Source organism: Scyliorhinus torazame, chromosome 11 (assembly GCF_047496885.1).
Source record: "Scyliorhinus torazame isolate Kashiwa2021f chromosome 11, sScyTor2.1, whole genome shotgun sequence".
Classification (NCBI taxonomy): Eukaryota; Metazoa; Chordata; class Chondrichthyes; order Carcharhiniformes; family Scyliorhinidae; genus Scyliorhinus; species Scyliorhinus torazame.
In genome coordinates, this window is record NC_092717.1 from 249097170 (window position 1) to 249112850 (window position 15681).

The following is a 15681-nucleotide window of genomic DNA, read 5'->3' on the forward strand; positions in this document are numbered from 1 at the left end:
AATATCATTAATAACAGCCTCATTAACATGTTATGAATTTCCCAATGCCCTGCTCTCTCCCCATAGCCCGGTATCAATCTCCAAACTAACCCCACTGCCCCACTCTCTCCCCATAGCCCGGTATCAATCCCCAAACTAATCCCACTGTTCCGCTCTCTCCCCATAGCCCTGTATCAATCCCCAAACTAATCCCAATGCCCTGCTCTCTCCCCATAGCCCGGTATCAATCTCCAAACTAACCCCATTGCCCCACTCTCTCCCCATAGCCCTGTATCAATCCCCAAACTAACCCCACTGCCCCACTCTCTCCCCATAGCCCTGTATCAATCCCCAAACTAACCCCACTGCCCCACTCTCTCCCCATAGCCCTGTATCAATCTCCAAACTAACCCCACTGCCCCACTCTCTCCCCATAGCCCGGTATCAATCCCCAAACTAATCCCACTGTTCCGCTCTCTCCCCATAGCCCTGTATCAATCCCCAAACTAATCCCAATGCCCTGCTCTCTCCCCATAGCCCGGTATCAATCTCCAAACTAACCCCATTGCCCCACTCTCTCCCCATAGCCCTGTATCAATCCCCAAACTAACCCCACTGCCCCACTCTCTCCCCATAGCCCTGTATCAATCCCCAAACTAATCCCACTGCCCCACTCTCTCCCCATAGCCCGGTATCAATCTCCAAACTAACCCCACTGCCCCACTCTCTCCCCATAGCCCTGTATCAATCCCCAAACTAACCCCACTGCCCCACTCTCTCCCCATAGCCCTGTATCAATCCCCAAACTAACCCCATTGCCCCACTCTCTCCCCATAGCCCAGTATCAATCTCAAACTAATCCCACTGCCCCACTCTCTCCCCATAGCCCTGTATCAATCCCCAAACTAATCCCACTGCCCCACTCTCTCCCCATAGCCCTGTATCAATCCCCAAACTGATCCCACTGCCCCACTCTCTCCCCATAGCCCTGTATCAATCTCAAACTAATCCCACTGCCCCACTCTCTCCCCATAGCCCTGTATCAATCCCCAAACTAATCCCACTGCCCCACTCTCTCCCCATAGCCCAGTATCAATCCCCAAACTCACCCCACTGCCCCGCTCTCTCCCCATAGCCCTGTATCAATCCCCAAACTAATCCCACTGCCCCACTCTCTCCCCATAGCCCTGTATCAATCTCAAACTAATCCCACTGCCCCACTCTCTCCCCATAGCCCTGTATCAATCCCCAAACTAATCCCACTGCCCCACTCTCTCCCCATAGCCCAGTATCAATCCCCAAACTCACCCCACTGCCCCGCTCTCTCCCCATAGTCCTGTATCAATCCCCAAACTAATCCCTGTCATGATATTCAAACACACACATCATGATAGACACACCAACAGACAAATCAGAACACACAACACCACAACCAATGACAGAAAGATATAAAAGCACAGACACGACCCCCGGTGGTCAGTATTAGCTGCAGAGGAGGACCAGGACAGATCTGTTACCAAACACACTCAGGGAGACAGCACGTGCAGAGTATCCAGAACGAACTGTATTATAAGAGTTAAAATAAAATAGAGTTGTACCACATACAACTGTGTTGGCTCATCTGTGCACCAGAGCACCCAACACCACATGGTACAGGAGTGGATCGATACCTGCCGGCATACCTCAGTGTACAGAGACAACCAGCAGTGCCCAGGCAAAATGATAGAGCTCCCGGTTCCGCAGCCGCTCCAGTGCTACGGCGATCTCCGCGAAAACTGGCGGCGATTCCGGCAATGGTTCGAATTGTTCCTGGTGGCAGCTGAACTCCAAGACCTGGATGATAGAAAAAAAATTGAATTTCTCCTCACCATCGCCGGTGCAAGGGCAAGAGAAATATTCACAAGGTTCAGGTTCTTCAGGAGGCAGCAAAGGTACGATTACCAGGCAGTCCTGGACAAATTCTCCAAGTACTGTGAAGAAAACGCAATCCAACCGGCAAGTAAAGGTAAGAAAAGCTGCAGTACTCACCTCGTGGCTGGGATCCCGGAGCCCGAATCCCCAGAGGCCGAAATCCCGGGCCTGAGAGAGGGCTGGGTCGAGGTCGGCGGCCATCTTGCTAAAGGTATAACGCTAGCACAGTTGCGCGAGCAGTGCGCAGAACGGGAAGTTTCGTTTGCTCCTGCGCGAGATGCTGCGCATGCGCAGTCAAGAAAATGGCCATCGGTAAAGGAACAGCGATCTGAGCATGCGCAGTCGCTTCCTACGTGCTACATACCGAGCGTCAGGATGTCAGAGGCCCCAGACTGCACCAATTTAAAGGGGAAATGTCCCAAATCCAATTTAAAAGGGAAACGTCCCAAATCAAAAAAAAAATCTGTTAAAGCTGTAAAACAACCTTCCCTCACCTGGAATGACAGCACATTGCCGCAAATTGACCCAGGAGATGAATTTGACCTCCGAAGAACCCTCCGACAAGCAGTTACCTACGCACAAGCCGATGATTCCGACCTCGAATACTTCGATGACGATCTTTACAGTGTTTCCGGACCTCGCGAGCCCAATGATAGCTCCGTGGTCCTATATGACTATGACTCGGACGAACCTTTCGTGTTGCACATTGGCGGCCCCCACATTGAATCCGACGCAGATGCGGATTCATTTTTCGGATTTGAGGATCTTCAATCCAGCAGATATGACGTTCCAACTTATCAGTACCGGATGATGCTGCAGCCTGACATTAACAGACAGGGAGCGGTGCAAGCACACGGAGAGCGCCCTGCTGCCACACAGAGCGTGGTCCACGTCCCGCTCAACGTTCCCGACTCTATGAAAGAAGACATGCAAGACTCCAGAGTGCAGTCCTCCCATGAACCAGAAGTGACTCCAGTGTCACAAGCTTCCACAGCAAGCTCGTGGACAGACTCCACAATTGCAGAAATGCAAGACTCCAGAGCGCAGTCCTTGCACGGACAAGAAGTGACTCCAGTGTCACAAGCCTCCACAGAGAGCTCGTGGACAGCCTCCACGATAGAAGCAACGCAAGACTCCAGAGCGCAGTCCTTGCACGAACAAGAAGTGACTCCAGTGTCACAAGCCTCCACAGAGAGCTCATGGACAGCCTCCACGATAGAAGCAACGCAAGACTCCAGAGCGCAGTCCTTGCACGAACAAGAAGTGACTCCAGTGTCACAAGCCTCCACAGAGAGCTCGTGGACAGCCTCCACGATAGAAGCAATGCAAGACTCCAATGTGCAGTCCTTGCAGGAACAAGACCATGAGGGTCTAGCAACCTCTCCTGACCAACCAGCGGCAGACGATGCAAGTCTGCCATGCTCACGTGAACAGCAAGAAGGCTATAACAGCCTACCATGCTCCACTACACAGCAGCATGACCATGACGGTCTCTCATGCTACAATGAAGGGCACAGCGCTGAAGACTGTTCAAGCCCAACTGAAGACAAGCCAAAGGAATCGCCTCGTCCAAGCCCGAAGAAAAAAGGTTTATGCGCTGACCTTCAGGATCATTATAGCCGAACAGAGATTAATAATGCTGCACGGCCACAGAAGGATGCTGAGGATTTGCTAACGAAATTAATTGAATGTTTAACTTGCAAGGAGCAGACTGAGAATTGCCAGTGTTTTAGTACGGATCGAAAAAATGGACAAGACATTGATCCTCAGGTAATGGAAATAACACAACCTGAATCATATCTACAGCAGGGACAAATGTCTCCCTTCAACACAACGCCGCAAAATCCCAACTTCGGAGACCAGCAGTTAGTCAGTAATGACTCTTCAAATCTTGAGGGGAACATTAATTGCATTGAACCTATACACACTCCACTGATTATTGAGCAGAACATTGGAGCAAGAATCCTGAGGACACTGACATCGAGTAGCCAGATAACGAATTTAAAACCCACAGCAGTTTCAAGTGAACCAAGTGTGCTTTCCACTAATGGTGAAGATGCAGATAAGGTCGACCCGATTATCCATTGTACCACACTAACCCCAGTGATTAAGCAGTTATGTATGGGGAGTATAATGTGGGCAATTGAGAACAGTAAAAGAGAGACTGTGACCATGCCAGTCCCAGCAAAATCAGACCCAGAGACCATGAAGGCATGTACATTAGACAAAGATACATATGAGGTACCTGAGAAGAAAAGTGAAACGGAATGTTCTTTGGAAAATAGTACAATGTCGATAGAAACATTGGATCCTATATTCGAGACCATACATATGGGAGAATTTGGGGGTAATAAACAAGGTTCTGCAATGTCTGGGGGAAGATTTAAAATTCCAAAGAAGAAAAGCCCAAATGAAGGACAACGGCAAGACAATGACAGTCCACCGACATGGTGTGCACCACCAGATGAAAACTCTGACAATTTACCCAACCCTAGTGAACAGCAAGCTGCTAATGAGGATCTATCCACGGGATGTGAGACGAGTGACGACAGCATCCCACTTCCCATGCAAAAGGTGCAAGGTGACAGACCTCGCCTAGTGCGTACCGAGGCACTCGACGATCACGGTGGGACCACTGACGACTGCGGTGGCGGCGCACCGCTTCCACCCTCGATGGCTCGACCCTCTCCACTGGTTGGTGCATTCCTGCATGTTCCGACTCCAGAAGTGCAGCTTCAGGGAATCTCGGCTGCCTCCAGTGAACCTGTTGGGACTCCGGACGGGGGGCATCGACGGAAGGCAGACCGGACTCCAGATGGGGAGCAGCCAAGCGCCGACTCTGATTTGCGCACGCCAGACCTTGCTCCGGACGGGCGGTGTCGCGGCCTCGGTGATGGCACGCTCAGGGTGACGGCGGATGCCACGGCGACAGGGAATGGATCGCGTGGCAGTCCCACTGGGTCGGCAGTGGCAACCAGCACCGGCGGTCCAAGATGGACACACCAATTCGCGCCATCGCCAGACGTTGATGCGAGCAACAATTCTCTCTCCAAGGCGACATGCTTCGACGTTTCTCTGCGGAGTCACCCTTCCGGCACAGCAGGTGGCCGGAACCAGCGTGCACAGTCTCGGCCAACTTCCACATCTGGCACAGTCATTGCCTTGCATGATATTAGTGATGGTGCTACTTCGATGGCAACGACCCATCGGCTACAAGATGCCGTCCACCACAAACATAGAATCATAGAATCATAGAATCATAGAAGTTTACAGCATGGAAACAGGCCCTTCGGCCCAACCAGTCCATGCCGCCCAGTTTTTTACCATTAAGCTAGTCCCAGTTGCCCGCACTTGGCCCATAACCCTCTATACCCATCTTACCCATGTAACCATCTAAATGCTTTTTGAAAGACACAATTGTACCCGCTTCTACTACTACCTCTGGCAGCCCATTCCAGACACTCACTACCCTCTGAGTGAAGAAATTGCCCCTCTGGGCCCTTCTGAATCTCTCCCCTCTCACCTTAAACCTATGCCCTCTAGTTTTAGACTCCCCTACCTTTGGGAAAAGATGTTGACTATCTACCTTATCTATGCCCCTCATTATTTTATAGACCTCTATAAGATCACCCCTAAGCCTCCTACGCTCCAGGGAAAAAAGTCCCAGTCTATCCAGCCTCTCCTTATAACTCAAACCATCAAGTCCCGGCAACATCCTAGTAAATCTTTTCTGCACTCTTTCTAGTTTAATAATATCCTTTCTATAATAGGGTGACCAGAACTGCACACAGTATTCCAAGTGTGGCCGTACCAATGTCTTGTACAACTTCAACAAGACGTCCCAACTCCTATATTCAATGTTCTGACCAATGAAACCAAGCATGCCGAATGCCTTCTTCACCACCCTGTCCACCTGCGACTCCACCTTCAAGGAGCTATGAACCTGTACTCCTAGATCTCTTTGTTCTATAACTCTCCCCAACGCCATACCATTAACTGAGTAGGTCCTGGCCTGATTCGATCTGCCAAAATGCATCACCTCACATTTATCTAAATTAAACTCCATCTGCCATTCGTCGGCCCACTGGCCTAATTGATCAAGATCCCGTTGCAATCCTAGATAACCTTCTTCACTATCCACTATGCCACCAATCTTGGTGTCATCTGCAAACTTACTGACCATGCCTCCTAAATTCTCATCCAAATCATTAATATAAATCACAAATAACAGTGGACCCAGCACCGATCCCTGAGGCACACCACTGGTCACAGGCCTCCAGTTTGAAAAACAACCCTCTACAACCACCCTCTGCCTTCTGTCGTCCAGCCAATTTTGAATCCAATTGGCAACCTCACCCTGGATCCCGTGAGCTTTAACCTTCTGCAACAACCTACCATGCGGTACCTTGTCAAAGGCTTTGCTAAAGTCCATGTAGACAACGTCTACTGCACTACCCTCATCTACCTTCTTGGTCACTCCCTCAAAAAACTCAATCAAATTTGTGAGACATGATTTTCCACGCACAAAGCCATGCTGACTGCCCCGAATCAGTCCTTGCCTCTCTAAATGCTTGTAGATCCTGTCTCTCAGAATACCTTCTAGCAACTTACCTACTACAGACGTTAGGCTCACCGGTCTGTAGTTCCCAGGCTTTTCCCTGCTGCCCTTCTTAAACAAGGGCACAACATTCGCCACTCTCCAATCTTCAGGCACCTCACCTGTGGCTGCCGATGATTCAAATATCTCGGTTAGGGGACCCGCAATTTCCTCCCTAGCCTCCCACAACATCCTGGGATACATTTCATCAGGTCCCGGGGATTTATCTACCTTGATGCGCTTTAAGACTTCCAGCACCTCCTCCTCTGTAATATGCACACTTCTCAAGACATCACTATTTATTTCCCTTAGTTTCCTAACATCCATGCCTTTCTCCACCGTGAATACCGATGAGAAATATTCATTCAGGATCTCACCCAACTCTTGTGGCTCTGCACATAAATGCCCTTGTTGATCCTTAAGAGGCCCTACTCTGTCCCTAGTTACTCTTTTCCCCTTTATGTATCTGTAGAATCTCTTTGGATTCTCCCTTGCATTATTTGCCAAAGCAATTTCATGTCCCCTTTTTGCCCTCCTGATTTCCCTCTTAACTCTATTTCGACAATCTCTATACTCTTCAAGGGATCCACTTGATCCCAGTTGCTTATGTACGTCATATGCCTCCTTCTTCTTTTTGACCAGAGTCTCAATATCTCGAGTCATCCAGGGTTCCCTACTTCTACCAGCCTTGCCCTTCACTCTAAAGGGAATGTGCTTACCCTGCACCCTGGTTAACACATTTTTAAAAGCCTCCCATTTACCAGCCGTCCCTTTGTCTGCCAACAGTCTCCCCCAATCTACCTCTGCAAGTTCCTGTCTGATACCATCAAAATTGGCCTTGCCCCAATTAAGAATTTTAACTCTTGGGCCAGACCTATCATTCTCCATAGCTATCTTAAAACTAATGGAATTATGGTCACTTGTCCCAAAGTGATCCCTCACTAGCACTTCTATCACTTGCCCTTCCTTATTTCCCAAGACGAGGTCAAGTTTTGCCCCCTCTCTAGTCGGTCCATCCACATACTGAATGAGAAATTCCTCCTGAATACACTCAACAAATTTCCCTCCATCCAAGCCTCTAATGCTATGACTGTCCCAGTCAATGTTGGGAAAGTTAAAGTCCCCTACTACTACCACCCTATTATTCTTGCAGCTATCTGTAATCTCCTTACATATTTGCTCCTCAATTTCCCGCTGACTATTTGGGGGCCTGTAGTACAGTCCTACCAAGGTGATCTCTCCCTTCTTATTTTTCAGTTCCACCCATATAGACTCAGTGGGCGAACCCTCGGATATATCCCCTCTAAGTACTGCCGTGATGTTCTCCCTAATCAAAAACGCCACTCCCCCTCCTCTCTTACCTCCTGTTCTATCCTTTCTATAGCATCTGTAGCCCGGAACATTGAGCTGCCAGTCCTGCCCCTCCCTTAGCCATGTTTCAGTCATAGCTATAATATCCCAGTCCCATGTGCCCGTCCATGCCCTGAGTTCATCCGCTTTGCCCGTCAGGCCCCTTGCATTGAAATAAATGCAGTTTAATGTAGACCTTCCTTGCTCTCTGCCCTGCTTTCTCTGGTCATGCTTTACACACTCTCCCTTCCTGCCTTTTGTTTCTGTCCCCACTGACTTCCTACATCGGTTCCCATCCCCCTGGCACATTAGTTTAAACCCTCCCCAACTGCACTAGCAAACACCCCCCCGAGAACATTGGTTCCGGTCCCACCCAGATGCAGACCGTCCGATTTGTACAGGTCCCACCTCCCCCAGAATCGGTCCCAATGTCCCAGGAATTTGAAACCCTCCCTCTTGCACCATCTCTCAAGCCACGTATTCATCCTAGCTATCCTGTCATTCCTACTCTGACTATCACGTGGCACTGGTAGCAATCCTGAGATTACTACCTTTGAGGTCCTACTTTTTAGTTTAACTCCTAACTCCCTAAATTCAGCTTGTAGGACCTCATCCCGTTTTTTACCTATATCGTTGGTGCCTATATGCACCACGACAGCTGGCTGTTCACCCTCCCCCTCCAGAATGCCCTGCAGCCGCTCCGAGACATCCTTGACCCTTGCACCAGGGAGGCAACATACCAACCTGGATTCTCGTTTGCGTCCGCAGAAACGCCTGTCTATTCCCCTTACGATTGAATCCCCTATCACTATAGCTCTGCCACTCTTTTTCCCGCCCTTCTGTGCAGCAGAGCCAGCCACGGTGCCATGAACCTGGCTGCTGCCACCTTCCCCTGGTGAGCCATCTCCCCCAACAGTTTCCAAAACGGTAAATCTGTTTTGGAGGGAGATGACCGCAGGGGATCCCTGCACTGCCTTCCTACTCTTCCTCTGTCTGTTGGTCACCCTTTCCCTATCTGCCTCAGTAATTTTAATCTGCGGTGTGACCAACTCACTGAATGTGCTTTCCACAACTTCCTCAGCATCGCGGATGCTCCAAAGTGAGTCCATCCGCAGCTCCAGAGCCGTCAAGCGGTCTAACAGGAGCTGCAGTTGGACACACTTCTTGCAGATGAAGGAGTCAGGGACACCAGAAGGGTCCCTGACTTGCCACATCTCACAAGAGGAGCATGACACGGGTCTGAGCTCTCCTGCCATGACTTAAACCTGAAGTTAAATTTGAACTACACTACACAGCTAGGAGAAAGTCAAAGAGAGAGAAATCACTTACCAGTTACAAGCCAAACACTTACCTGCTGGCTGTGATGTAGTTGCTCCAGAGACTCCCTCACAGGTCTGCTTCTCTGCACCTCCTTCAGGTGAGCACCAAATTCCCTTAACTAGTTAATTACTTTACTTAATTAACTTGATTTTTTTTTTTTTTTTTTTTGTCACTCCCCTCTTACCCGAACTCAGCCTTACCCAAACTCAGATACACTCTGTTTGCCTTCAGCACTCCTTTTCTATAGGCACTTCAGCCACACCCTTTGTATCCTTCCTGATTTACAGTCAGCCAATAGGCCTGCTCCCAAAACTGATCTCTCTCCCGAACAGCTGACCTGCAAGGTAAGGAAGTGGTTATGCAGTACTTACCTCACCCACAGCGCGCCCTTTTAAACTGTCCCCTCTGCCTCGCAGCTCCCGCGCTTTTTGAAACTCCCGCGCTGTTTCCAAGGTCCTGGCTCCCTCTCTCTCCCGAACAGCTGACCTGCAAGGTAAGGAAGTGGTTATGCAGTACTTACCTCACCCACAGCGCGCCCTTTTAAACTGTCCCCTCTGCCTCGCAGCTCCCGCGCTTTTTGAAACTCCCGCGCTGTTTCCAAGGTCCTGGCTCCCTCTCTCTCCCGAACAGCTGACCTGCAAGGTAAGGAAGTGGTTATGCAGTACTTACCTCACCCACAGCGCGCCCTTTTAAACTGTCCCCTCTGCCTCGCAGCTCCCGCGCTTTTTGAAACTCCCGCGCTGTTTCCAAGGTCCTGGCTCCCTCTCTCTCCCGAACAGCTGACCTGCAAGGTAAGGAAGTGGTTATGCAGTACTTACCTCACCCACAGCGCGCCCTTTTAAACTGTCCCCTCTGCCTCGCAGCTCCCGCGCTTTTTGAAACTCCCGCGCTGTTTCCAAGGTCCTGGCTCCCTCTCTCTCCCGAACAGCTGACCTCACCCACAGCGCGCCCTTTTAAACTGTCCCCTCTGCCTCGCAGCTCCCGCGCTTTTTGAAACTCCCGCGCTGTTTCCAAGGTCCTGGCTCCCTCTCTCTCCCGAACAGCTGACCTGCAAGGTAAGGAAGTGGTTAACATAAAAAGAAAAAGACTCCACCTTGTTCCTGGCATGCAGGGCGGATGGATTGGTGCGTAGGCGCAATCAGCGAGCTTTGCGCCGCCATGCTCGCAACTGAACCGTACGCACACGCCGGATCCTCCACTGGTTCCCAAGGATGACTTCGTGGAGATGCCACGGATCATGCCCCTTCCATCGCCACCAGAACCAAACCACAGCCAAGGCACCACTAACAAAGATGTTGAATGTTATATTTGCACGAATGAAAAAACCAAGCACTGCACGAAGTACAACAAATGGTAAAGTAGAGACTTCGGCAACAGCATCACCTCCAACAGTCCAAGGTGAACCAGTGTGACCTCAAATCTCCACAGCTGAACCGGCTTGAGGACCAGCCCATTCTTGAGGCGGTCACCCATTAGACTGGACTTATAACGCTGTTCATACGTTCAAAAAGTCAAACACTTCTGTATTATAACCTGTTGTTGTTTATTGTTCCAGATATCGTCTGACCAGACCAATGTTCAAGTTTTTTTTTTCTCTCGCATCCAAGTTTTGTTATGGTACAACCTTGTTAGTGTGACGCACCCGACATCGCCCCATGTAAATAGTTACGTCATATACACACACTGTACACAACACACACACACACTCTTAGGTGCACTCACGACACAATTATATTTATAACCACGTAGGCACATATCTTTGTAAAAAGGGGGGATGTCATGATATTCAAACACACACATCATGATAGACACACCAACAGACAAATCAGAACACACAACACCACAACCAATGACAGAAAGATATAAAAGCACAGACACGACCCCCGGTGGTCAGTATTAGCTGCAGAGGAGGACCAGGACAGATCTGTTATCAAACACACTCAGGGAGACAGCACGTGCAGAGTATCCAGAACGAACTGTATTATAAGAGTTAAAATAAAATAGAGTTGTACCACATACAACTGTGTTGGCTCATCTGGGCACCAGAGCACCCAACACCACAATCCCACTGCCCCACTCTCTCCCCATAGTCCTGTATCAATCCCCAAACTAACCCCATTGCCCCACTCTCTCCACATAGCCCTGTATCAATCCCCAAACTAACCCCATTGCCCCACTCTCTCCCCATAGCCCTGTATCAATCCCCAAACTAACCCCATTGCCCCACTCTCTCCCCATAGCCCTGTATCAATCCCCAAACTAACCCCATTGCCCCACTCTCTCCCCATAGCCCAGTATCAATCCCCATACTAATCCCACTGCCCCACTCTCTCCCCATAGCCCAGTATCAATCCCCAAACTAATCCCACTGCCCTGCTCTCTCCCCATAGCCCTGTATCAATCCCCAAACTAATCCCACTGCCCCACTCTCTCCCCATAGCCCTGTATAAATCTCAAACTAATCCCACTGCCCCACTCTCTCCCCATAGCCCTGTATCAATCCCCAATCTAATCCCACTGCCCCACGCTCTCCCCATAGCCCTGTATCAATCCCCAAACTAATCCCACTGCCCCGCTCACTCCCCAGAGCCCTGTATTAATCCCAAACTAATTTCACTGCCCCACTCTCTCTCCATAGCCCTGTATCAATCCCCAAACTAATCCCACTGCCCCGCTCTCTCCCCATTGCCCTGTACCAATCCCCAAACTAATCCCACTGTCCCGCTCACTCCCCAGAGCCCTGTATTAATCCCTAACTAATCCCACTGCCCCACTCTCTCCCCATAGCCCAGTATCAATCCCCAAACTCACCCCGCTGCCCCGCTCTCTCCCCATAGTCCTGTATCAATCCCCAATCTAGTCCCACTGCCCCACTCTTTCCCCATAGCACTGTATCAATCCCAAACTAATCCCAGTGCCCCACTCTATCCCCACAGCCCTGTATCAATCCCCAAACTAATCCCACTGCCCCGCTATGTCCCCATAGCCCTGTATCAATACCAAACTAATCCCACTGCCCTACTCTATCCCCATAAACCTGTATCAATCCCCAAACTAATCCCACTGCCCCACTCTATCCCCATAGACCTGTATCAATCCCCAAACTAATCCCACTGCCCCACTCTCTCCCCATAGCCCAGTATCAATCCCCAAACTCACCCCACTGCCCCGCTCTCTCCCCATAATCCTGTATCAATCCCCAAACTAATCCCACTGCCGCAGTCTCTCCCCATAGTCCTGTATCAATCCCCAAACTAATCCCACTGCCCCTCTCTCTCCCCATAGCCCTGTATCAATCCCCAAACTAACCCCATTGCCCCACTCTCTCCCCATAGCCCTGTATCAATCCCCACCTAACCCCATTGCCCCACTCTCTCCCCATAGCCCAGTATCAATCCCCAAACTAATCCCACTGCAGCACTCTCTCCCCATAGCCCAGTATCAATCCCCAAACTCACCCTACTGCCCCGCTCTCTCCCCATAGTCCTGTATCAATCCCCAATCTAATCCCACTGCCCCACGCTCTCCCCATAGCCCTGTATCAATCCCAAACTAATCCCACTGCCCCACTCTATCCCCACAGCCCTGTATCAATCCCCAAACTAACCCCATTGCCCCACTCTATCCCCATAGCCCAGTATAAATCCCCAAACTAACCCCATTGCCCCACTCTCTCCCCATAGCCCTGTATCAATCCCCAAACTAACCCCATTTCCCCACTCTCACCCCATAGCCCTGTATCAATCCCCAAACTAATCCCACTGCCCCACTCCCTCCCCATAGCCCTGTATCAAACCCAAACTAATCCCACTGCCCCACTCTCTCCCCATAGACCTGTATCAATCACCAAACTAATCCCACTGCCCCACTCTTTCCCCATAGCCCTGTATCAATCCCAAACTAACCCCATTGCCCCATTCTCTCCCCATCGCCCTGTATTAATCCCCAAACTAATCCCACTGCCCCTCTCTCTCCCCATAGCCCTGTATCAATACCAAACTAATCCCACTGCCCCACTTTCTCCCCATAGTCCTGTATCAATCCCCAAACTAATCCCACTGCCCCACTCTCTCCCCATAGTCCTGTATCAATCCCCAAACTAACCCCACTGCCCCGCTCTCTCCCCATAGCCCTGTATCAATCCCCAAACTAATCCCATTGCCCCACTCTATCCCCATAGCCCTGTATCAATCCCCAAACTAACCCCATTGCCCCACTCTCTCCCCATAGCCCTGTATCAATCCCCAAACTAACCCCATTGCCCCACTCTCTCCACATGGCCCAGTATCAATCCCCAAACTAATCCCACTGCCCCACTCTCTCCCCATAGCCCAGTATCAATCCCCAAACTCACCCCACTGCCCCGCTCTCTCCCCATAGTCCTGTATCAATCCCCAATCTAATCCCACTGCCCCACTCTTTCCCCATAGCCCTGTATCAATCCCAAACTAATCCCACTGCCCCACTCTATCCCCACAGCCCTGTATCAATCCCCAAACTAACCCCATTGCCCCACTCTATCCCCATAGCCCAGTATAAATCCCCAAACTAACCCCATTGCCCCACTCTCTCCCCATAGCCCTGTATCAATCCCCAAACTAACCCCATTTCCCCACTCTCACCCCATAGCCCTGTATCAATCCCCAAACTAATCCCACTGCCCCACTCCCTCCCCATAGCCCTGTATCAAACCCAAACTAATCCCACTGCCCCACTCTCTCCCCATAGACCTGTATCAATCACCAAACTAATCCCACTGCCCCACTCTTTCCCCATAGCCCTGTATCAATCCCAAACTAACCCCATTGCCCCATTCTCTCCCCATCGCCCTGTATCAATCCCCAAACTAATCCCACTGCCCCTCTCTCTCCCCATAGCCCTGTATCAATACCAAACTAATCCCACTGCCCCACTTTCTCCCCATAGTCCTGTATCAATCCCCAAACTAATCCCACTGCCCCACTCTCTCCCCATAGTCCTGTATCAATCCCCAAACTAACCCCACTGCCCCGCTCTCTCCCCATAGCCCTGTATCAATCCCCAAACTAATCCCATTGCCCCACTCTATCCCCATAGCCCTGTATCAATCCCCAAACTAACCCCATTGCCTCACTCTCTCCCCATAGCCCTGTATCAATCCCCAAACTAACCCCATTGCCCCACTCTCTCCACATGGCCCAGTATCAATCCCCAAACTAATCCCACTGCCCCACTCTCTCCCCATAGCCCTGTATCAATCCCCAAACTAGTCCCACTGCCACGCTCTCCCCATAGCCCTGTATCAATCCCAAACTAATCCCAGTGCCCCACTCTATCCCCACAGCCCTGTATAAATCCCCAAACTAACCCCATTGCCCCACTCTCTCCCTATAGCCCTGTATCAATCCCCAAACTGACCCCATTGCCCCACTCTCTCCCTATAGCCCTGTATCAATCCCCAAACTAATCCCACTGCCCCGCACTCTCCCCATAGCCCTGTATCAATACCAAACTAATCCCACTGCCCTACTCTATCCCCATAGACCTGTATCAATCACCAAACTAATCCCACTGGCCCCACTCTATCCCCATAGACCTGTATCAATCCCCAATTTAATCCCACTGCCCCACTCTCGCCCCATAGCCCTGTATCAATCCCAAACTAACCTCATTGCCCCATTCTCTCCCCATAGCCCTGTATCAATCCCCAAACTAATCCCACTGCCCCGCTCACTCCCCAGAGCCCTGTATCAATCCCCAAACTAATCCCACCGCCCCACTATCACCCAATAGCCCTGTATCAATCCCAAACTAACCCCATTGCCCCATTCTCTCCCCATAGCCCTGTATCAATCCCCAAACTAATCCCACTGGCCCGCTCTCTCCCCATAGCCCTGTATCAATCCCCAAACTAATCCCACTGCCCCGCTCTCTCCCCATTTCCCTGTACCAATCCCCAAACTAATCCCACTGTCCCGCTCACTCCCCAGAGCCCTGTATTAATCCCTAACTAATCCCACTGCCCCACTCTCTCCCCATAGCCCTGTACCAATCCCAAACTAATCCCACTGCCTCACTCCCTCCCCATAGCCCTGTATCAATCCCAAACTAATCCCACTGCACCGCTCTCTCCCCATATCCCTGTATCAATCCCAAACTAATCCCACTGCCCCACTCTCTCCTCATTGCCCTGTATCAATATCAAACTAATCCCACTGCCCCGCTCTCTCCCCATAGCCCTGTATCGATCCCAAACTGATCCCACTGCCCCGCTCTCTCCCCATAGCCCTGTATCAAACTCAAACTAATCCCACTTCCCCACTCTCTCCCCATAGCCCTGTATCAATTCCCAAACTAATCCCACTGCCCAGCTCTCTCCCCATAGCCCTGTATCAATACCAAACTAATTCCACTGCCCCACTCTCTCCCCATTGCCGTGTATCAATCCCCAAACTAATCCCACTGCCCCACTCTCTCCCCATTGCCCTGTATCAATCCCCAAACTAATCCCACTGCCCCACTCTCTCACCACAGCCCTGTATCAA